Source organism: Nipponia nippon, unplaced genomic scaffold, assembly GCF_047370975.1.
Source record: "Nipponia nippon isolate SJK-2023a ecotype South Korea unplaced genomic scaffold, ASM4737097v1 scaffold_1, whole genome shotgun sequence".
NCBI classification, from domain to species: Eukaryota; Metazoa; Chordata; class Aves; order Pelecaniformes; family Threskiornithidae; genus Nipponia; species Nipponia nippon.
In genome coordinates, this window is record NW_028262290.1 from 27,344,167 (window position 1) to 27,366,907 (window position 22,741).

Genomic DNA, 22,741 nt, shown 5'->3' on the forward strand with positions numbered 1-22,741 from the left:
CAGCATATTTTAGCCCTTTAATATTGTGGTGTTGGGTTTTTTCAAATGGGCATTATTAGCCATCTGGGGCAGATTTTGTATTTTAAAAGTAAGCACATTATGTACAGGAGATTAAAAGGATGTGTATTTTTATGTAATTTGATATTATGTCAGTGCCTTTTGTGTATGTGTGAAGTCCCGATTTCAGAAGCATCCCTTTAGTGATTCTGACATCTGAAGTCCTCCTTCTTTTGGGGAAAGAACAGGAAGTAATAAAAGCGGGTTCTGGTTTATGTGTAGCGATAACACTTTTACACAAAATAAATTTGCCCTTCAAAGATGAACTGCTCGTACTGTTATAATTGCAACTGACCGCTCACCTCCTCGCTTCCCTGTCAGGGCAAAGCAACAGCAGCAAGGCTTGCTAATGAAATGTTGTAAAAGCGATTCAGATCTCTGTTAAGGCACTACTGCAACTCTGAGAAAAGTCTCTGGAAAGATAATCCTGTTAACATGCAGCTTGCAGTAACCAAGTTAACCATTTTGTCATTCTATGTAGTGAACTCTAGGAAGTGCTTATCTCTAAATAATTGATGCTGGAGGAACAGTGTTCAAATCTAATACTGTACACCGGTTCATCTGATTACTGTGAATGTGGTGTTTCGTTTGGTTTGGTTTTGTTTTGTTTTGTTGGTGTGTTGTCGCCCCCCCCATCCGTCCGTGTCCGCCCCCCACCCCCACAGCTGTTTATTCCGGACTTTATTTATGAAACATTACAAATCTATCAGTCATTTTATAGTACTTTCAAAGAACAGATGTTGGCCTACAAAATGCTTTATTATTGCCCATGGCAGTATTCAGCATGGTTTCCTTAAAAGGACAATCAGTGATCACAGTCATTGTAGCCCAGAAATAATGCTACTCTTTCAGAAGATGGCCTGGTATTAGGTCAGACCACCCTTTCTTTACTTCTGCTCTCCAGATGTGGCTGCAACTTTTTTTTTTTAAGTTCATGTTTCAAAAAAAAAAAAAAAAAAAAAAAAAAAAAAAGGGTTTGTTTTCAAAATCTGGTTTTACTTAGGATATCTCCATCCTGGAGTGCATTTCATAAATTGCCCACATATTTTTCTTAGCAGAGAACTTAACTGGCTGTAATTTTTAACACATGGCCACATCATGTGATATTTTCAAAACATTTGCACATAGCTTTAAGAAGGTCCCAGCAGAAATGATCCATCATCTCACAGCCAGCCCGTTTCTTAACAGCATATCTGCATTTTCCATTTAGCAGAGCTATATATTATTAGCTTACATTTTGGGTAGTAAAACAGTGCATTGCTGATTGTAAAACATGGACTTTATTATCTGCTGAAAATTGATTTGGCATTTATAGCCACTGTGTACTAGACTGGCTTTCTGGTTTTAACATTAGTGCTTGCAAGTGATGATTTGTTTAAAGAACAGAAACAAAATTGCCATGGACATAACTGTTAGTGTCCTAGTAACTGAACATTTGGATTATCCACCTGTTTTTTAAATACTTGCGTCTAAATGCTGTTACACAGCAAAAGTCTCCTAACAGTCCATTAACCAACTTGTTCTGTTCTAAGCTGCAGTTGCTATGCTGTTACATTAGGACAATTCTGTGTCTTACAAAACAAGTTTCCTGCCAAACGGGGGAAATGTGTCTGGAAATGCTTAAGTCCGAGTGTTAACCTTGCATCGTTATTCCAATCACCCTGCATAATGACTTTATCTTCTTCAGGATTCAGATAGGAGTGAAAGGCTCTGTCCCTAAGAGGACTGTGGGTCACAAGGTTCTTCGGATACGTATTGTAGGGTTTGGGAGACGATGTGTAATGATTTGCTTTTCAAAGTATTAAAGTTTCTTCTTCTTTTATGGTAGTAATAAATTCCAAAGTCTGCATGACATTATTGCTCTTACTTTCAACCCATGGGGCTGTGAACAGCATCTTGCTACGTATGCATGGAAAGTAACTAACGCATCATGGGATGCAGATTGTGCTGCAGAAATAGCTGTTGATATATATTTTTAAGCACGGTCCCAAACACTCTTTCACTGTGAAGATTTAGTGCTTTTCAACTCAGACCCTTAGCTGGAGAGGAACAAATGAATCAGTTTCTCAGGACTGGTACTTCCTTGGTGTTCAGAGGGTGTTTAGCACCGATCAGATCTTGATTTGAAGATTTTGGACTCCACGCTAATAAACAACTGCCAGTTAAGGCATGACCATTGTAGGTTGCAAATCAATGTGATCTGTGTATATGCAACTTAAAAAAAGACTTGAATAGCAATTTTGGGTAAAACAAATTCTAAAATGATGTGATATGCCAATTTGAAAAGTCTAAATAGAGAAGTTGATACTTGTAAGAGCAGAAGAAGACATGGTATGTTGTCATTTTCAGGACCTGCACCTATACCTGTACCAGTTTTCTGGTTTGTTTGCTGCATCCTTTTTTCATCCAAGTGCGCACTTCAAGGATAACTCTACAAAAAAGTCAGTTGAAGGCTGATCTCTCGCTACCAGGTCACAGACAAAAGCTAAGTGCACAAGATGACTTCTGCACTTGAAGCAGCAGCTGGTTTTCAAGTCCAGAATTGCATGCCTTTGAGTTTCCCGAGCATGTCGAGCTGCATCTGTGCTTGCTAAGATCTGTCTCAGTATCGACAGGGTTAAGCAGGCCGGTGCTGAGTTCACACCTGTGTCTTTTGGGGATTGAGGCATTTCTGTATCTGAGTCGTTTGGACAGTTGGATGTGGTAGGTAATCTCAGAGGATGCCTAATGTGTCTTTAGAAACGTTGGTCTTTTCACAAATGCAGGCTTACTTTTTGTTCCCAGAAACGTGTGTGGTGTAAAATGGAGCACAGAGCCAGCGATACTGAGGCAAGTAGAGATTAAATTGGGAAATCCATGGGGCACAGCAGTGCTTGGATTTTTACTTGTACGCAGACACAGTCTAGCCATATTGGCCTGCTTGGCAAGGCTGATTTCATTCAGTATCCCACTATGCTAACTCCACATTCACACAGTTCCTCTGTGAAGCTGGTGAAGCCCTTGCAGTGCTGTACCATGCTGTCTGTATTCACTGGCTCAACTCTCCAGGAGCTCAGCTGTCTCTGCACCACGTTGCATTTTGTGATGTACAGCTGTTCTTTCTGCCTCTTGTACACAAAAGTCACCAGACGAAGAGCAGGACCAGTGTAGGAGCTGCTTCCTTCTTGCTGCTGTTGATCTCAGGTCTCTTCTTGGTCCCTCCTGAAATGTTTCCTGCTCGGTCCTTGGAGAGGACAAGAGCGATGGAGATTGCTCCCATACCAAATAAGCCGCTGCTGGGCAGTAGCTTTCCCCCCAGCTGAGGGAATATGTTACAGACCTGAGCTTGGGCAAGCAGAAGGAGGATTTGAATTCCTGTCTTTCACTTCCAGAGTGAGGCTTCCACTTAAAAGACTTGAATAAAATCAAAGCTCACCTCTTCCGTCTCGCCTAGCTGTGCCTTACACAAACCAGTTCTACTTGCCAATCTTCTGAAGGTGAGGATATGGACATCTTTTCTGGAGGAGGGAGTAGTGCTGTGGATCCCATGTCTCCAAGTTACTGAGACTCTTGAAAGGCAGGAGTAAAGCATCCTATCTCTAGTATTTCCTTGTTGGTGAGCTGTAGGCAGTTGCTAGTTAAATATAACTAACTTGATAGCATCTTTTCTGTCATGAGCTGTCTACAGCTATCTAATGGGAGGGTGTAGAGAAGATCTATGGAGCCAGACTCTTCTCAGAGGTGCATAGTGATAGGATGAGAAGCAACAGGCACAAGTAATGGAGCATGATAAATCCCAAGTAGATACCAGGAAAAAAATTCTTCACCATAAGGATGGTCAGACACTGAAACAGGTTGTCCAGAGAGGCAGTGGTATTTCCATTATTGAAGACACCATATTGGACAAACCCCTGGCAACTTGATCTCAAAGCACATGCTTTGAGGCAGAAGGGCATGGACTATCTGATCTCCCAAGGTCACTTCAGCCTGCATGATGATTCTGTGTTCTACTGGATCCGTTAGCTGTTTTGGATACCCAGTCTGAGGTGCTTCAGCCCTGTGCACTGCAGGGAAGAGTAGAGCAGTCCATGGCACTGGCTTTTGTGTTGCGTTTCATGGGGAAATTTCAGCAGTGTTGAGCTTTTGGGCACCTAAAGTTAATTATTCATTGAATCTAATCTGAAAACATTACTTGATCTGTAATTTGCAGAATGAACTATGCTTTTGTGTGCCAGTAGAGGAGCAGAACTGTCAGACTCAGTGATGGCTGAAAGGGGTGCGCCTCCTTCCCGTTGTGGTTCATCAAGCTCTTCTTCCACATACCAAAGCTGAATTCATTTCTCCATGCTGTTGGGATTTTTTATTTTTATTTTTTTCCCTGCTAGTAATTTCTTCTTTACTGCCAGTTATAGGCAGAGTATGGAGAAATGGCCTCATTGTGAGCATTAATTGCAGAAGAACTTGAGACAACAAGTTTCTGGAGACCTTGGGATTTGAGAGGTGTCACTTCAACTGGAGATTTGCTGACCTCTTGGTTTTGTCCGTGTGCTGCAGCAGGCCACCTGGTAGTAATGTTCTTGCAGCTGGTTTAGGGCTGTAGTGTCAAAAGAGACACTGAACCAATTCCAGCTTTTAAAAATCTGCTGTCCAAATTCCTATGGCATGAAGCTACAGCGTTACTTGAGCTTGTCCATGAAATTGCATAATGAGTTGTGCATTTATTTCCACTTCTTAAAAATAAACCAACTTCATTTTCTTGCTCTTGGGATCTGGCAATCTTGTGAAACTTGCATGAGGAATAACTACCTGGTAGGACCCACGCATCTGAATTAATTTAAATTATCCAGTCAGCTATTTCAGTAGTAATGTGGATATATGTTCTGGAACAGTGCCTGCAACGTAACCATGCTTTTAAATGGGTACAAAGTGTAAGTCAAAGGTGTCAGGAAATCTTTCTGAAGTTTGAAAGGAAATACCATCAACAGTGGACACAATTATTAAAGAGTACTGCTCATATGGTTCTCATTCATTATGGACATCCCCTTAGAAGCAGACTGTAACAAGCTCTGTGGCATTTTACCTATTGACTGAAAGAAGTGTGGAAATAGAGTGAAAGGAATCGGTATTGATCACCTCCTGGAGGAGCAGCTGAGGAACAAGGAAGGAAAATATATTTTGGTAACCCTTCAAGCGTACTGCAAGTTCGTGCAGATCTGGTGTTAGGGTCAGGCCTATATCATTGTTGGTTAAAAAAAGGGGTTTGCTGTAATAAGTGAAGATTTGAGGAAGTGGGATTTGCATATTAACTATTTCCCAGCGAGGTTTGAAATGATGATTCAAGAAGCAGGAATATGTTTTACCTTTCAAAAGCCATTGCCCTTTCCAGCTTATTGATACATCTTTTCTCTTCTGGGGGTTAATGCGCTATTCCATCTTCTGTAAGTCATTCAAAAGCATCTCTGAAATTTAACTTTGTACCCTTTTGGTTCTAATGCTTTATTGGAATTTTCTTCACATGCTTATAACTCACTTCTCCAAGCCTTGGGAGCCCTCCTGTGCATCTCGGGTGCAGATTCTTGTAGTCCCCATTTCTCTGATTCTTCTAGCGATGCTGAGTTCACTGTCTTATTCTGCTCCTGTTTTGAAACCACATCCTGCTGAAGGAGTAATCTCCCGGTTTGGTGATACAGGGCCTTTCCCCTTCCTTCTTTCAGATCTCTCCTTACTATGTGTTCTGTGAGTCATGCAAACACACATGACTCAAATAGTCTTCCTGCCGCAAGATTACAGTTTGGAAAATGCATGCACTCGGATCATACAAAAATACAGCCATAATTTGATTCTTGCTTCTGAACTGTGCATTCCAAATATATTCTGGCGGCCCTTTTAAGCCAGGGCAGCAAGCATGTGTACACAGCCTTGAATTTTCATTCTAGCTATTTTATAATCCAAGTGAATGCCATCTCCTTTGACTTTCCTATATGTGACTTCCCAGAATCATTCCTTGAATTTTTAAGAGAATCTTTTTTTAAGGATTTTGTGCCTTGCAGAGCACCAGCCACATCATTCGTGGTTAGCAAATACAAATTAACATTTATTGTTTTAATTTTATTTTTCCAGTCCATTTCACCACGTAATTGTTGATTGCGTAATTATATCTGCTAGCTTTGCACGCACTTACTTGTATTCTAGTTAGGAGAAAGTTTGCTAACTGAAGTTGAGAAGAGGTCATTTTCTGTGGACTTTCTTTTGGATACTTTCTTTGCTTGGAACTGTACAAGGTACGTTATTTTTGACTTTTTAAACTATAAACACTGCAATGTACAAAAATGATCTTTAAAAAACAGGGATGCGATAACCTTGTTCTTTTTGAGAAGGAATCAGGGTTTGTATCGATTTTGAAAGTACACACTGAGAAATACTGAGTGAACCATAAGGACTTTGAGAGTTGCTACCATGGTAAAGAAAGCTGAAAGATGCTCATTAAAGCAGCCTTGGTTGTGTCTGTAAAAGAAAGGGTATAATTAGATGTCCAGTGAGGTCAGATGGCACTGTCATTGAATAGCTTTGAAAGTCATTGGTTTTCTTCTCGGAAACTGGTTTGCAACAGAGTTTATCGTGTCTTTGAACTTGGTGGTTTTAGTTTTCATTTCTCCACTGGCAGAGGGAGGGCAGTGATAAAACTCAGCTTCTGGGATTGAAGTGGTCCCCCTTGGTTGAGTTCAACCTTCCACAGCGCTGCAGGATCTCCTCACTGTGGGCTTCTGAAAGAGAGAGCGCTTCTGTCGATCTCACTCATATTACATCTTGGAAGTAATTTAAATTACTTTATTAAGGCCAATATTTGATTATTTTGCACTGAGATCGCCATTAGACTGTGTTCCATGTTCAGAAACAAAGGCAGGGTCCTTTGCAATTTTCAAAGGGGATCTGTGCTGTAATGAGTGTATATTTTACTTTTCCTAATAGTCAATGTGAGCACTTTATTTTCTCTTGGCAAATGGAGGAGAAGCAAGACGGTGGCCTCTCTGGGAATACTATTTGTTGTCTCTCTTGTTAAATTTTTAAAATATTTTGAAGAATGCTTTTCTTTTTGTTGTGTTAATTTCCTTACATCTCTCTCTACATTATTCTCTGTGGTTGTAGAAGCAAATCTGTATTTGGGTTTTCTATATTTAATAAGCAAGGCTGCTGCACAGGAGATGAATCTGTGCATGAAACTTTCATTGAGAGCTTAGTATGAAAGCAGAGTCTTCAGAGCGTGTGTAGCAAGTTCTCTGCCATCTGAGGGGAGAGCCTGTGTTGCAGTCTTTCTTGTCAGACTCTTCTGCATAGGCAGAACCACATCTGGAGAAGTAAAGGTTGGACTTGCATGATTGCTTCTCAGGACAGCTGACCAGCCAGGCTTCTTCCTCTGACATGTCAATTGGTAAAGTAGTAATTTCCAATTCCTTTCACTTTGAGGAAGAAAAGCGATGGTATTTAATCTTCAGAGACCGGCAGAAACAGAATTCTTTATTTTATGCTGCCTTAAAGCTTTTGCTTCAAACCACTCTTGAGAGTCTGTAAAAGCTCCAAAGATAAAAATACTACCTACATTTCAGGTATCGACCAGCATCCCTCCGTAGAGCCACAAGAGAAATGATACGCTCTTTCCTTAGTTAACTTCTATATTCTTTCAGAAAGAGCTTTGTGGATGCTGCTGAATAACTTGCTTTTTGTTGAAGGAAGAGAGAAAATCATGATGCCTTGATTTCATCCTGACACTAGCAAATATGATTGCACAGTTTTGTCTGGGGCATTGGTTCAAGACAGTCTTGAAAGAATGAGTGTCTATTACTTAATCACCAGGAATGCTTAATAGTTTCGTCACAAGTGTTTTTCTTTTTGGAGGCTGTGTCTTTGCTGTCTTGCCACACTAGATATAGAATAGATGCCTTGATTAATTACCCAATGGGGATTCTGCTGCAGAAATTGATGCTTGCTAAATCAAAATCAAAGCCTTTTTTTTGGTCTCCTTTGGTCATTACAGTAAAGCTACTGGTTTTTAAATAAGTCTGCTTACAAGTCTGGGATATGCACACATTGTTGCATGCAGTTGCTAGGTTTTGGAGGGCTCTTTGCCACAAAATAATATGATGATGCAGATGTTCTGGTACTGTTCTTTAAAACAGTTGATTGCAGATCTTATGGTGAAAGATGATCAGCAGCTAGCATATATCATCATCTTCTGATCCAAACAGGTTCCTTTGGGAGTCAGCTGTACTGTTTCAGTATGTTGTAATTAAATTGAGTGCTGTTTAGGTGTCAGAAATTACTTTATAATGCAGGATAATGGACTTAAATAGACTTATTTGCACAATGCAAATCATAATCTAGCAAATTACCCTTAAAGGCTATATATTAAGAAACAAAACAAGCCCCCCAATATTCAGTAGGAAGAGAAAAAGGAAGAAAATTGGTCTGATTTCTGACTTGGTCCCTAAGACATCCTTGCATTAGAGTCTATCTAGACTTAATAGATGCTAGAATAATGCCTGTTATTTGTGAATAACAGTCATAAAGTGCTTTGCTTGAAAGAAAAAGGTAATTGTTTTTTATTTTAGTTAGGATTGGATGGGTGGGGGGAAATCCCTGTCAACCAGACCTTTAATACTTGGAAAAATCCTTCTTATACATGCAACAGATAACTCGTGTAACTAGCTCTTGTGAGGTTTTTAGCAATGCTAATTCCCAGAAAAGTTCGTCTGAGTTGTGAATACTCAGTATCTTGCAGAGTTAGACTATTTATGAGAAGGCTAATGTTGTTAGCAAAATAATAGATTTACATGCATAGTGAGAGCTGTTTGTAAATCAGCAGGTGGTTTCTAAAATGTAAGAAATTAGCAAAATGTTTACTGATGTGATTTCTTTCTGAAAAACAAACGTGTTTATAAACACTAGAACGTTAAAACTGCAAATGCAAAAAGCTGATTTGCTTTTCTTCAGCCATCTCAGGTCTTTCTTACTTGTGGTTTGAATGCACAGACTCTTCATTTTCAGTCTGGAGGACCTCATTTTATCTTTTGAAGGGCCCAGTAGGAGAGGAAAAAAAAACATTTTTCTTGCGAACTATGTATTTCAATAGGATGCATATTTCTATGATAGGAAAAAATCAGGTGATACCAGAAAATATTTTTTAGTTTTGTACGCGTATGCACATGCTTTCATACAGAATACTAGATTACATTTCTATTTAGTCATATAAAACCTGCTTGGGACTGAATTAATTAATGATGCAAAGCAGAATTAAAATACTGTGCTTCTTTAGAATATACATACGGGTCTAAGCAATTCTTCAGTAATAAAAGTCAAAGAATGTCATATCTCTAATTTAAAAAAAAAAAAAAAAAAAAAAGAAAAGATCAAAATGCCATAAACTAATTTGTCTGTGTGCCATTTTCATACTCTGATTTAAAATTAAACCCTTCCCTCTACCTTATAAACGGCTGTTGAATTGTGTATGTCTTTTCTGAAAAGGTTTCCAGTGTGGTGAAAAAAGGAATTAAGTTCAAAGATCATTAATCCAGTTTCCTCTGTTTTATTTGGTTACACAGAAAATCTTACCCTTCGCCGCTGCCCCCCAATTCTTCACTCACCAATAGTACTGAGGGGGAAATTTGTGCCGCGCTACTTATACATAATTTAAAACAATTGTGCTAGCTTTAAGCCCGAAGTCTTTCTTCATCTATCATTTATCTCATGATGTTATCTTTTGTACTCGGTACCCTTCAGTAAGCACAGCCTGACACGTCTTGTGGCCTTTACCTTCTGCGATAAAAAAGATTGAAAAGATGCTTGGCACCACCTGGTGAAGATGAGGCAACCCTGGAGAACTGTGCTTCAGGAGCAGGTGACTGATGCTAAGAAATGTGCCAGTCTAGGGACACAGCTGAAGGGTTGTAGTAGGGAAGGGGGAGGGGGAAGGGAAGAAAAAAAAGAGCAGGAACATTAATACATCTTCCTGAGGTTTGATGGGACGTATACTGCCTACTGTTCCATCTGGTGCTTATGATAGCATGGCATATTAGCATGCTGCAAGTTCATAATGTATTCAGGGCGAGAAAACACCACTTGCATACCAATTGAGGCGTCCTCTTTCTCAGCGCTGCCTTTGAATTTCAATGATGTTTATGCCTCCTAAGCCATGACTGAACGGAGCGTTTCCGCTCGTGGAGGAATAACAGCAGTGAGGGACTCTGGCTCATGTGGGTTTTCTTTCTCTTCTCTTCTTATTTTTCTCCTTCTTTTTTTTTTTTTTGGTTCTTTTTTTCCTGCTCTCTTCTCCCAATTTATTTTGTTCGGGAAAGCTTAAAGGCAGGTTGAGGTTTTGGACTAGCTAATTACATAGCTTCTGTTAATATTGCATTAACTTCTTTTTAAGGTTGTAGTCTATTGTCTTTTTGCTTATCTCAAAATGCTTGAATGTTCTTTTTATGACATTTTGATGAAATGACTCTAAAAGCAGTGTCATGAAACATTTAAAAACAAGCACGTTGCAATTCTGCTTTATATTCAGATTTCCTGTATTAAATTAAAGAACAAACAATACCCTGAATTCCAAATTTCATGGTAAATCATTTGGGCCCTGTGTCTTCAAAGACTTGATTTTAACTTCAAGTGTGCTACCATAATAGGATAAGTATCTGAAGTTGAGCAGGTATGTAAGTCTTTGTAGGAGTGAGGTCTTTTTATCGATCTCGTGCAGGAAATGTACTGATATGTTCGTTTTATTTCTCCCTACCCTGTCCTCTTTGAAACGCTGCTGAGATTGACACTTGACTGCAGACAATCTCAAAACTGCGCCGTAGAAACTCTTGACTGCACGTTTTGTTTCTGAACTTGTCAAAGATTGTGATCCTTTTATGGCTCAGTGCTGTGAATCGCTTTGCAGCCCTCCTTCCAGTAGGTTTTGGAAGTGTGAAGTTTACATACAGGGTAGGGTATTTGATGTGGGATTTTCAAGCGTCTGGAGTAATGCATGAGTACTAGTCACATTTGCCTTTGTTGGTGACTGTGCTTCTAAACTGCTTCACGTGTTTTGAAAGTCCTACCCCGAAAAAGGAGACTTAAGTTTGCTGATGGAAGAGGGAAGAATATTAAAACAGTATCTCTAATACAGACCAGCTTAATGAATGCATTTGGTATCTGGTCCTCTACCTGCACAGCTGGACTCTTGCTCCTGCCCAGAACCGACTGTGGTTTGAGGCTTTAGCTTAACCTTTAATGCAGATGACTGTCATGCTAATATAACTTTAATAAAAATGTACTAGGTAGCACTTTGAACTCCTTCACTCTAATTTAGTATTAATCCACTTGATTACTAGAAAAGAGAAGATGTTGCTGTAGTTCTGATCCTTTCTTTCAAATACACCCAGCCGTTACTTTTATAAATATATATTTTCAGACAGTCATTTAGCCACTCTTGCATAGATAAGAAATGAAAAATGCATTAGTCATCTTGACAAAGAATAAATTGACTTCTTTGGGTTCACTATCTTACTATCTGTTGTCTGATGGCTTAAGAACATTCCTTGTTTATTGATAGTGCATTTAGACCTAGATATTAATGTCTTGGCTTAAATGCTAATTATTTTTTTTTTCTTAATACATTCAGGAAGGCTAATGTTACTGAATAGGAATGTGGAGGAGGTAGTGTGGGTAATTCAAGCAAGTTTAGTCAGCACTTACAAGGTTCTTGAAATGTTTCTTGATGTCCTACAGAACTGTTAACATCTGCACGGCTTGTGAGAAGAGCCACATTTATTACAGCTGTATGCTAGCTAGAATGCAAAAGAAAAGGGGGGGGTGTCAGAGTTAAGAATGAAGCAGCTGGCTTTCAGTACAGAGATTTATCATTTTACTCTCATTACAGACCAACAGTAAACTCTACTTGGACTCTTTTGCATCAGCTTCTTTGAGATGACAGGTTGAAGGCTTGGGAGTTTAGCTATCAGTAGATACAGTCCAACAAAATACACACAGTTTAAAAGAAAACAAAGCTTTTAGATAAATAATCACAAGTGAAGTTCAGTGTTTCGAGGAGCTGTTCCTATATGACATAACATGATGCAGAGCATGTGTTTGAAGTCTACATTTGAGATGGTAAAAAAAGGAGAAAGATAGATTGTTTTAAACAATAAGAAAAAGAAACAGATGAAGTGGGGGAGTAATAAATGAGAAGGCTGCTGGCTCCCTGCAGAACCAAGGAGGTTATACAGTTTCTTGTGCCCATTCTTGTTAGGATTTGGGCTTGCTGGAGGAAAGGAAGGTATGTCCAGAGACTCCCAAGATCCCAGGCCTGACTGAATGGTGTAATAGTACCTCTGTGTGTTTGTTTCACCTCTTCTCTCTTTTTGTGCTACAAGAGAAAACGAGGGAAGAACAATCAGTATCAGAATCCCATTTTCTGTTTTACTCCTTCCTGTAAAAAATCACATACATGTTTCTGGAATCAGGTTTTTTTGGTCCAAGTTTGCCCCCCCCCCCCCCCCCCCCCAATTTCTTTCTTAGCCATTGAGACAGATTTAAACCCAAGCTATGCCAATATCATAGCTATTTGTAAGTTGTCACAATCTTTGTTCATTTCAATTAAGATGAAAGATTTTTATAGTTTTGTTTTCTCATTCATCTATTTGATATGAATGAAAGCCGGTATTTCTTTTGTTTCCTCTGGTTAATGTAGCTTGGTATGCTTGCTCTTACCTTTTTCCCCTGCACATTTTAAGTGAACCGATTCTGGTTTTGCTCAGTTAACTTCTTTACAACGTGCCCAAGCCATTCACAGTGGGAGTGCCAGGATCTGTTTCTGTGTCTCCTACTGTTTCTTAACAACCTCAGCAACTGAGGAAGCTGCACATCTACGCTCCTGTCCTTTATTGCCCTCCTTAAATGGTGATTCTGAATAATTTTCTAATATTTTCTAATACAAAACCTATTGCGTGTTTACTTAATAGCGAAAGCACAAGCAGCTACCCATTAAGAAACAAGGCCAATTAGGACCGTTACGATGAAGAGCATCCTCTTGTTGCAAGAACTCTTTTAAAGAGTTGGTTGAGGTATCTTCATCTACTCACACATTTCTGCTGTCCATACTGTTGATCTATAGCAGATGTCCACTCTGATAACCTACTGTGCTCTTTATCCCTTCTATCTAACCTTAGACTTTTTGCTGTTACGCTCGTCATCATTTAATTACAGCATGTGGCATTGTAAGAGCTCGAACATATAATTACTGACTTCTTTTCATTCTCCTGACACCAGAGCACAGGCAAAAGCAAATTTTCTAACATTTCAGTTATGAAAATGATTGCATTTGATTCATCCGTGTTCACCACCTCATACCTTCTGAAACAGTTGGTTTAGTTTCTGAAGTTTATTTCCACTTAGTCTTGTGGAAACACATTTTATCTTAATTTTGTGCAGATTGTTGGCATTGAACAGAATTATGTGCAAAACCGAGTAGCTTTCTAAGTCAGAGCTCATAATCACCTTTGGAAATGACCTGTTAAGTTTCTAATAGGTCATTTGTATGCACAGTTACTGAAGCTACTTGCTCTGTTGGAATAATTATAAAAAAGATAATGGATAGGAAGTCATTTGGGGACAATTATTCTTGTTAACTGTTTATCATTTCATCCAGGTACTCCAATTTCCCCCCTTTTTAAAATTTTCCTTTCATAGTTCCAGAATTCGCCTTGGATAGTTGTTGCAATTCAGCATTTCTTTGTTTCTTCATATCCCAAGCAGTTTAAAGCCTACCGGACAACTACTGATGTGTTTTACATCTTCTATTCCAAGTGAAGACCATAAAGAAACATGTCCTCACAGGAGATCCCAGTGCAGTCAGTATCTCTCTATGCTTTTGAATTGTCTCTGCCATTGGTATTTCGCTTTCTTACTATATATGTGACGCCAGAAGGATGTTTATAAAGATCTATGTGAGCTGCCCTAGTATTTTTTTCTTTTATTTCTGCCCTGCTTGCCATTTGATCTCTTTGACTCATTATAGGTATGAAGAAAATCTCAGGTTTTGTTTGGTTCTTTGTGTTTTGGTGCAAAAAAGAAATGGTGTTAAATTTTGGTGGGGTATTTTAAAATTCGCATATCATTGTATGGCTACAGTTGTGTGAGCACGATCTGGGTTCCTGTGACTGGATGTAGTGTGCGATTTCAGGCATGCCGCTGTCTGATGTGCTGCCTGCTGCAATTTTGCTTTTTGAGTATTTCATATAGACAGCCATCTCCAAAACAGGGTGGGGTGAGGGAGGGGAGGTATAAGCTAAAGGAGAGGGGGAAACATCTGACTTGTTTGACTGGGGTAGGTAGGTGACAGTAGGAGGCACTGAAACTGGTCTTCTGTTGCAGCCAGTACTGCCCAGTTATTCTTTTGAGGAAGAAATCTTTATAGCCAAAACTTAGAGAGAGATACTTAAATATTATGTTTGGTACTGTGGAAATTGAATAGTACATACTGACGTATACATACACAGTATCATAAGCTTTCCTTCCCATATTGCATGGCTGAGGTTAACTTTTGATACGGGAAAGAACTTTTCTTAAAGCACCTCCCGTTGACTTTCTGAGTACCTTGCCATTTATTTTGAATTTTCCTCAGGGAAAGGCAGTTTTTCCCTGCGCGGCTGCACAATATCGGCTCCCTCTAGCGGTCAGCAGCCACCTGTCAAAATTTCCAGCGCCTGTTCGCCAAGGCGTGCTCCCAGCCGGCCCGTGTTTCTTGCCGCGTACCCTTTTATCCCATGCTCAAGCCAACGCTGAAGATGCATCCTGGGGCTGTTGCCCCCCCATGGAAAGAGGCTGCCCTGCTGCCCCTTCAACCACCCTCTGCCCCGCCACAGAGTTTCCTTCCTTCTGTTGAATATTCTTCCCTTTCTCGTTAAAAAATGGTTCCTCTTCTGGTTAATCCGCTTCTCAACAACGCAAAGTATATGTATCCAAGTAGACCCAAAGCCAAATGTAGGGTGTTTCCATAGCACAGAGAGAGTTAAATCTGCTTTTCAGAAGTGTAGTATGCACAAGAAAGCTTACTATATTACCAAGGGTTGAACGTTCAGAGTTCAAATGCATCAGACTTCTTTACTTTGTCAATATTTCTCTTGCACTTGTAGCAGTGAGTGGTTTCTCTCTGGTGTCTGACTTCTTGCCCTGCAGTTTCCCCTCCATTTAACACTCCCTTCAGTGTAATTGAAGACTATTTCTTTCTTAAAATTTTCTAAAGCAGAATGTTAAAAAAAAGATCAAAAATCACAGGAAGTATTTTTATATACAAAATCAAGTAAGTAAAACTTGATTAAATATGTGTATAAGTGCGCACGCACATACACGCACATGCACACGTATATGCACATATATAGAAGTAAGCCATGGAAGCTCTACTGATCCACAAAGGTCAATATTAAATTGCTGTGTTGGAGTAGTGGGTTTAGCTGGCTTGATGAAAATGAGGTTCTATAAATATAAAAACCATTTTTTTACATATTTTTTTTGGGGGGGGGAAAAAGAATACATTTAATTTGGATCTGCTGGGCATGAAATGAAGCATATTTTGTACAACAAGCATGGCAATGCTATGTGACCTGAAATTGTTTTAATATTTTACTTATAATTTCTGTGGATTCTGTAATATTTGCCGATTTTTTTTCAATTCAGGCTTCAGCTGTATGATTTTGTTGTTGTTGCTGCAGTCTGATATTTAAAATTCAAAACAAAGGGAAGATACTTTCAAAGAAGGAAGTTTTGAGTTTTATTGTGCGAGACTAAGACTGCTGTGATGCTTTAAGGTCTAGAAACCTTGCGTGTAATTGTATTCCCTGTGAGTGGTCTCATTAGTTTACCCACAGCTATTTTTCAGTATCTATAGTTAAGCACATATTCCTGAGCGTTTCTGGGGCTGGGGTCTGCAAGGCTAACCCAGCACCTCTCTTGCCGGGTGAGCTAACCTGATTTCTGTGCCAGTGTGAATTTGGGTGAATTCACTGGCTTCAGAAGTTTGATCTGGTTTTACATTTTTTAGTCTGGTTTTACATGACATACACAAGTTTCTTCCTTTCCCTCTTCATTTACAGGCTTATATTATTTCATATTAACATTTAAGTATGCATGTGATATATTAGGACAGACAATTGATTTGAAATATGCTTTTGTTTTTGCTAATGGTAACATTTGTTTTGCTTGTGAGCTTATTTGTCAATAAGTAATGTTACCTCATCTAAGAAAGTATTTGAGATGGAGGGTCTGAATTTCGTGTGAAGTTTCAGAGACTCTCTTTCCTCCCCTCCCACCTCCCCATTGCTGCATTCAGGTGCGATCCAGTGCCCAAAATAAAAAGCCAGTTAGTGTGATGTGCAGCATCAAGGAGGAGCTGACTTGTAACTAAAAATGGGTATTTTCTCACACTCATGAGAGAGTCAGTCATGTAAACACAAGATGTCTTTAATGACATCATCTGATGATGTGATATGATGGTCTTCCAAAGTGTGTATTTCCACAAATGCTGAAGTACCGATTAGGGTAATAAATTGCACTATTGTGTGCAAGATGGTCAGCATATAATATAGAGATGGGGAAAAGCCTATAGTTTCACTTGTCTGTTGCTGGTAGTGGCAATAAGTAACAGTGGCAGCACCTGAGGTGAGGGTTTCTGGGGGAAATATATTTCATTATATATTTTTCATTGGTGGCTTAATACCTGTCTTGGCTGGCTGAATAGAAACCAAGGAGTTAGTATGCCTGGCGAGTGAGGATCACCAATTCTCATGTACACCACCCGTACTGCTAGAGCAGTCTGAAAGCCTCTAGGCAAAGGACCTAGGTCTATACGGGAATATTTATACCATGTGACTTAGCAGCCTTAGGAATTAATAAATTAGAGTCTCTAACTCTTCTTTTCACTGATTATATGGGGAGTCTAGCTTGCTGATTTAGCTGTCTGTGTTAGATGGCAGAAATTTGCAGCCTTCCTTGGACTGGACGGGTACTTGCTGGAGAGGGAGTTTGGCTGCCCGTGCTTTCTGTCTTACGGGTAAGGTCTTGCTCCCCAGGCCTGCAGAGGAAGGGGGTCCTATCACTGGGAGGAACTGGGTCCTTGGATGGGTAAAATGGCACAGTCTGATAGAGCGGAGATTTGGGAGCTTGATCCATAAGGTGAGGAGCAGTCTGTCCCAGACTGGCCAACACCACTGCACACCTTTAGAGGATCTTGACTTGTCTGTGACTAATTCCACAGTTTTAGAACAAGCAAAGCCAGATGTATATTCATTACCTTCTTGGTAGTACCTATGTCATCTTTTCAGATGTATAACCATGGAAAATATCACCTCCTACACCCATGTTCGATTCTTTTTGAGCCTAAAGGACTTCTGGCATGTTTATAAATATAAGCGATGCCTTTTAAAAGTACAGCCGTAATAACTTTTTTGCTGGCAAAGTAATTTAATATCTAAAGTTGCCCTGAATCTAAATAAGTTATTTAAGATTATTTTTCCTAGTCTGTATTAGAGACTTAAGTTCTAGTTAAATCTAATGGAATACTGGTATCAGTACTCTCTTAGGACTTTTCTAAAATGGGTACAGCTATGCTTTACACTTCATGTAAGTGCATTAAAAATAAAGGCATATTTGTTTTGCTTCAGACTTTTAGCTGTGTGTAACGAAGTATTTACTGTTAATTTAGGACCGTACAAACTTTGGATTAAAAACATAAATATGCTTCTGGAGAGCAAGTTTGGAAATTTTAATTGGCATTGGGAGAGAAAATGTTCTTATTTCTGGTGGGAAGGACACATGCTATGTGTGGTTGAGTATGTAAGAGCATACAAACAATACCAATTCCATGCTAATGGCATTTGAGTTTCTTAGATAGACATCAGTCTAACTTCATCTGTAGTTTGTCAAATAACATACAATCATGACAAGCGTAGGTCTTCCAGAGCAGATGGTACAGAAAGGAAATGAATTACTGGTTGAGGAGCCTTTGGGAAGCCACAAAACCCTCCGGTGATTTCCTTTGTAAGTATAGGAGAAGCAAAGGGAGCGATTGTTAACGTGGAGGGGTTGTCACCTCTGTAGCTTGTAGGGGAGGCCAGGGAGTGGGTTTGGCCAGCGGCTCCTCTGACTGTTCTTGAGTTCTTCATGCTGGTGGTGGTGGGCACCTCCACTTCACTCAGGCCTCAACATTCAGTGAGCTGGTTTTGAAATAGCAATAATAGTTCCTGTGACGTGAAAGACAACTACTCAAAACACACAGTTCTTAGTTCGGTAGCTTGTCAACAAAATGAAGTAGAATTATAGAATCATAGAATCATTAAGGTTGGAAAGGACCTCTGAGATCATCGAGTCCAATCGTTAACCTAACTGCCAGGTCCACCTCTAAACCATGTCCCTAAGTAGAAAAGATCCAGGAAACAATGTAAACAGGAAAATAGTATTTTGATAATGATTGTGGGGCTATTAGGTTATTAACTGCATTAGTTATACATACATAGAGACATTTTCATGATGCTTGGTGGGATATTTAGAATAAATCCGCACTGTCTTCACCTTCGTTAAAAGCCAGCTGGTATGTATTGAGCCATGACAAGGGAACTTGTAGACTTTATCTTCTGGGGACTTACAGAAACTTAGGGCAGCTGCCACAATTTGGCCCTTACTTTGCTTGTCTGTTCTTGCTAAAGTATTTCATAAACCGTTATGGTGGTAGGAGATCTAGATTTAGAATGTATTCTTCCATGTGGTCCTTTGTATGTTCAAGCAATTTTACATGGTAAAATTTACAAAGCCAAGAAGGGGGAAGGAGAAAAGGGGTGTTTAAAAAAAGGTGCAATTCTGACAGGAGTCAGTTTTTAATTATTAAATAACTGAAAGTGAATTTATGATAGTTTTGAAACTGTCAAAACATGTCAGATTGTTAAATGAGAGGGAGAAGATTATTTTTCTAATTTTTTTCCTCTTTTTAAATGAAATTATATGGTAAGACAAGTTTATTTCTTTCAGGAGAAAATAATATGCCCAAGCAAAGCCAAGCCATAACATTTTTGTCTCAACTCTGAGACTGAACTCACGCATTGCTTATTTTATAATACGTGTAACTATCTGGCCTTCAGCTGCTAAGTCATGAGCGTGGGACATGTTTTTTTTGCCAGTCAGAACCTCTCACCCTAGAGAACTGAAATGAAAGAGAGTGCTTCTGCATTTTCGGTTTGTTATCATGATGGTAGGACCAGTCAAGGTACCGTTATGGATGAAGAACATGACGCAAAGCATTGTCCATCACTCACCTACTTTACATCATCCACAAGCTCTTCCTACCAAAACCGGGAGGCAGTAGCACAAAAATCCCTTTCAGCTTTTGGGAGATAGAGCAGAGATTGCATTATTCTCAAGGCTTTTTTTAGCACATCTGAAGAAAGCTCTGATAATTTGGCCTGAGATAACTTCAGTGAACTCCCAGGATGCAGAATTTCTTCTAGCTCCTGCATATTAAAAGAGAAGAAATGGGTAAACTGAGTGTGCTTTCATTTATTCTGAAGAATAGCTGGTGATATGAAACGTTCAACTATCTGAGCAGAGGAGAACCAAGATAAGACTGCAGTAAAGTTGTGATATTGCTCTTAAAAAAGGTCATCTTCAGTATGTGAGCTTCATACCCAGTGTGCTAACGGGGCAGTGAAATGTTACGTCATCTTGAAAACTTTGCTATGCCTGTCCGTCACTCGCCCCACACACATTCTCATTCCTGGTGGATAAAGCCTGCAGGGGTGATGTTTTGTGAACTGTTTTCTGATACTGCCCTTCTGCGGATCGCCTAGGGAGTAAAAGTTCTCCACTGGGTAACTGGAAGCTGGGTGATGGTTTTTTTTTTGGCCAATAATGTGACTGCATCTGGTGCTGACAGAAAGTTATGTCTATGTTATGCCTGTTTGAGTGTCCTCCAAATGTTGTGGTTTATGGCTGCATTCTAGGACTTCCAGGTTTCCCCAGGTGTGCAGTGCACAGGGTGGGTAGGCTTTACCATATATATCAGGCTTATACTGTGCATTTTCAACCAAGGCAGATACCTTGTAATATTGTCCTGTTCTGCATAGTGGCAGGTCTGAGAGTCAGGACTTCTGGGTCTCCACAAACACTGCCTTGTAACAGTGCTGCATGGCTTGGCCAAATCTGAAGGAGGGAAGGTTCTTTACTGATATATCTATAGCATGATAGCATTATGGATGAAAGAGCTACGTAATTTGTCCTCTTAGGTGGACTTATGGGTTTCTGTCTCCCCATTTGTCACTACTGTGACTCACAACCTGTAGTTACCTGCTTGCAAATTCCATGCGATCCCTGTCAAAAGAATCAAAATGCCATCTAGGTAACCATCATTAGTATTAAATCCCACAGATTTAGGTCTCAATTCATATCGTTTGGGTGGTGGAGGCAGGTTCTAATCCCTTGTGTCATATGCAGGGTTGATTCTTTCTTGTGAGTTTAAAGGAAACAAGACAATGGGCTCTTTTAATTTGGTAGTTTTTATTTTTATTTTTAACATGTTGGCACAGAAGTAGTAAGTACTGTACAATCAATATAGAGCGTCTTTTAAGAATCTTTCATGCCTGAATATACATCTGGAACTGTTTGCACTAACTAAAAGTAAAATAAATGCCACAGCGTATTATACCATACTTTTTTTCATTTAAAAAAGGAAATTGAAAACACACCACTCCTAGAAATGCTTGACATTGAATTGGCTATTGAAATGGTATCAGTAAAGTATTTATATATTCCATATTTTGTTCCATACATCAACTTTTCTTGATGCGTTAGACTTGGAAGGGTGCCACGTGAGCTAAAATGTTGCCATATATGAAAGACCGCCTTGTTTTAAACATGGCCTAAATCTTTTAGACTACAGGAAGTAAATGGGTTTGAATACATGCACATCTCTCTCTGCCCCTGCTCCTGCATGTTTTACTTTGTCTGTACCCTGTTTGTCTTCAGAAGCTGGCTGTGCTTACGGTAAATATCAGTGTTCACCTAACAGCTAAATATAGTGATAAAAAGAACTCCTACCATAAAAACTGAATGAATGACAAGAACAGTATAGTTTCACGAACCAAGAAATCCACAGAAGAAATATCATAATTTAAAGTTGGTTTTACAACATTCTTTAATTTAAAACGGAGCAAAATACCTCTGTGGTAAAATCACAGTTCTTCACTCTGTGCTGTAAAAGAGATTCAAGAATGTATATTTCAAAATGTTTGGGTTTTTTTAAAAATAAAAAATATAATCCAAAGCAAATGCAATAGATCTCTGCATACTTGAAACATATTTTCTGAATTTATTCTAAGTCTCTCACTGCACCAGAGGGTTGTGTGTATGGATTAGGACTAGACCATTATTTCACCATCTATCTCCATCCTGAATTGATTGCAGTGAACACTACAGAATGAATTACAGATGTCCCCTTTTCCCTCCGGTTTGGAGGACCTCTGGTTTCAGTCCCATTTGATCCGAACTGGGCTAAGGAGCGCAAGTCTGTCACTGCTTAGAGGGATTTGGTGGAAGAAATCTTTGCACCTGAAAGAAGTTACTCTCACTGTATACACAGCCTGCGCTCTGAAATGTGTGATGCTGTGGGATACTGCCTGTATGAAACTTTCTGGTGTGTCCCTGCTAATTCAGGATTATTGTTTGACATGTCAGAGCCCAACAGAAAGAAAAATCAGAACTAGCTTTGCAAATGAGGAGTTTGGTTTGACACAAAAGCATAAAAATGTTTTTGAATTTAAGAAATTAAGCAATTTTAAGACATGGTTTTCCTTAAACTTCTTCCAAATTTCAGGCAAATTTCAATGTATATGCTCCTGTATTATAAAACTGGAGCAAATGTACACGAAATCTTACACAGGCAGGTTTTCACATGTAAAAAATACCATTTTTCCTTTTGAGGGATTCTTTCTTCCCCTCCCAAACCCTCATCACCTCTGAATGTACGGATAGCAGAATATCCACAGAGAGTTTGTATGAAAAATGTCTATACATAAAAGTCCTCATGGAATAATATCGTTTAGGGGAAACTTGGCTCGTGAATATGATTTAAATACCAATTTGCCTTTAGCTTTCATATCATGAGGCTATTTTTCAACAATTAGAGTAAAAAGTGTTGGTTGTCAGGTTTGCCTTTTTTTTTTTTTTTTAAACTAAAAAAAAAAAAAAATAATGATTTGTAGAAGCTGGAGTTCTAGGCGAAGTATCAGACACTACAAGCTTTAGGAGTTCAGATCACAAGAACTGGTGACACTTTTATCAGCAGCGGCTCTGCTTTGTGCTCCATCACCACTCCATCCCCTGAGAGATCTATGTCTTAAAGACAGAGCTGCTGAGGTTCCCTGGGGTGGTGGGTGGTGGGAGAGCGGTGGGTGCAGAGCCGCTGTAGGCGGGTGCTCCCAGCCCCATAGCTCCCTCGGAGGTTCGGGAACCAGCTGTAGCGGCAAGGAACAGGTTAATAGTAGCAGTGAGAGCAGAATGGCTCCTGCAGGAGTTTTGCTATTAAAGAGGGTGGAAAAGTGGGATGTAGAGGCTGTTGTCCTGGGCGGTCGTGGTGTCATCCAAGCACGTGGAAGAACTTTGCATTTTGCATTGTGCTTCTTCAAAAGCCCTT

At 39.5% G+C, this 22,741-nt stretch overlaps 1 protein-coding gene across 5 annotated transcripts in view; it reads left to right on the forward strand.

The window, feature by feature from the left end:
* Positions 1 to 22,741, forward strand: part of RUNX1T1 (RUNX1 partner transcriptional co-repressor 1) — a 114,950-nt gene that overhangs the window by 37,756 nt on the left and 54,453 nt on the right. For 2 of the 5 annotated variants that reach the window (XM_087750132.1, XM_087750138.1), the window contains exon 2: positions 9,811 to 9,928. The exons of the other annotated variants lie outside the window; for them this stretch is intronic. The gene's annotated coding sequence lies outside the window, so the exon portion shown is untranslated. The remainder of the gene's footprint in view (positions 1 to 9,810; positions 9,929 to 22,741) is intronic. 5 annotated transcript variants of the gene reach the window in all.